At 56.6% G+C, this 2,148-nt stretch overlaps 1 protein-coding gene across 1 annotated transcript in view; it reads left to right on the top strand.

Moving 5' to 3' along the window:
- The window catches only part of NEMP2 (nuclear envelope integral membrane protein 2), a 225,850-nt gene that overhangs the window by 155,431 nt on the left and 68,271 nt on the right, over positions 1-2,148 (top strand). The gene's annotated exons all lie outside the window — the stretch shown is intronic.

A 2,148-nucleotide genomic window follows, 5' to 3' on the forward strand; every position in this document is an offset into this window, starting at 1 on the left:
AGGCTGCTGGAGCTGCCAGCTTACCGAGAGGCAGGTGGCCGACCTCGGCCCATCTCCTGGGGCTGGCCCTGCAGCCCCAGCCCATGTGGGAGGGGGCTGGCCCTTCGGGAGGGCTGCAGTGCAAGCAGTGGGGTAGGGCGAGCAGGTCTACCCCGGGGGCAGCCCTTCATCCCGGCGCAGCTGGGCAGGGGGAGCACCAAGCCCCCGGAGGAAGGGCTCTGGAAAGCCATCCCTCCTGAGCAGCTCGAGGAAATTCATATTTCATGTTCTGCTCCCTCTCTGCCCACGGAGTTCTTTCTCGTGGTGGTGCGTAGGTGTATGTGAGGGATTTATCCTTTCCCCACTGAATCACTGCAGCACAACATCTTTTCAACCCTTCTGTACAGCAGAAAGGAGCCTCATGGCATTTCTACCCGTTTTCCTGCTGAAGGAGGCAGCCGGTGAGCTCCGCAGCGTGACCCGGCTGCACCCCAGCTCAGGGGGTCCCAGCCCTGGCAGAGGCGTGCCGGGGGGCCGGACCCCTCCAACCAGCCGGCACCCCGAAACCCCAGCCCAGCACGCAGGTGCTAGGGATGCTGCTGCTTTTCCAGCTGGGAACACAGCTCCGCGCCCAAGGGAAGGAGCAGAGCAGGGCGCCGGAGCCCGGGGTGCTCTCCCCACCGCCCCAGGAGCCCAGAGCCAAGCCAAAGTGTTACCGAATCCCAATTACTGCAGTAACGAGCATTTGTGCTTTAACTAGGGGCTGCTGGAAGACGTTTCATCACTGTGTCTGAACCTGGCATTTGTGTACGAGTTTTCTGTATTTCGAAACGTGGAGGAAACAAGTTTTAGCAGCAGCTGTTGCCATGGGCAAAGCCATCGGCCGCCAAAGGCACGGCCACGAGGGGTGCTTTCCCTGCTGACCCCCACAGAAATTTAGAAGAAGACACAGGAGCTCCAGGCTGGTAGCCAGCCATAAAATTTGACAATGTTTTTTTTTTTTGGTGCACGAGAAAGAGGCACCTCCTGAAATTTCAAATTAACATTCCCGACCGCCCTGTAACAGTGCTTTATCCAGCAGCGCCGTCCCACTGGGGACCTCGCAGCACCTGGGTGAGACCCTGGCGCTGTGGGGCTGGCACAAGCCCGCGGGCCCCCGTAGGACCATCCTTGCCCAGCATCACTGCGTTCCCTTGAACTTCGGTTAGTTGCTGCTCAGCTGAGATCAAACTCACCAAAAAATAAAATCTAAAATGTTTTCCAGATACACTCGTGCGCAATCTGGAGGGTCGATCACCAATGTGTGGCACATTCCGCCCCATCCTCATCCCTTCCAGGCAGCAGTGCCTAGCGCCTGCCTTCCTCCTATTCCCTCTCCCAGCACAGGGCAAGATCATGCTGGAAGCACAGACAAAAACCAGCAAGCATTAAGCCATTGGCTCCAGTTTCCCGTATTTCATCTCCTCTGGGCTGGGAGAAGGCAGGGAAGGGGATCACACCCTATGCTGACCCCATTAGGCCCACCGGATTCTCCCCTCCACTTTGACCCATAACTAACACATACCACCTCAGCAACCCGGGCAGTTTCAAAGGCTTTTGGTGAGGTTCTCCCCCCTCCCCTCCCCCAGCTTCATTGGGTATTTTTGCTCCCCAGTCTGTTTCTCTTCCCTTTTCACACCCCACCTCCCATGCAGCTCCTGCCCTCCCAGCAATACGTTAGCACCTGGCTATGGAGCGGCAGGTGAGCTGGAACGCGGCAGACCACCGAGACAAGGGTTGAGGGCAGCGATGCTTCATCTCCTCAATTCCCCAGGACTGCTTCTAACTGCCTAGGAGCACCTCCTAGCAGATCCACTGTTTGCATCCTCATGCAAACACAAGCGCGCACAGCAGCAGGAGGTGGAGAGGACATCAGCAGGGACCGCCACGCTGCAGACCCTTCCGGGGTTTTAGCTCTTCCCTCTTTGCATCGGCGCATGAAACCCTGCAGGCTGTTGGCACCTGTAAATGAGGATTCAACCACAACAGCAGGAAAAGGTTTCCTCCGGTGAGAGCTGCAGTTCAAGCTACTTCCTCCTCCCCTATCCCCAGAAAATTAACATCTCCTTTTAGAAAGCGCAATTTAAATAAATAAATAAATAAATAAGGAAAAACCCTGGGGAAACTAAA

Source organism: Falco punctatus, assembly GCF_963210335.1.
Source record: "Falco punctatus genome assembly, chromosome: 8".
In the NCBI taxonomy this organism is placed as follows: Eukaryota; Metazoa; Chordata; class Aves; order Falconiformes; family Falconidae; genus Falco; species Falco punctatus.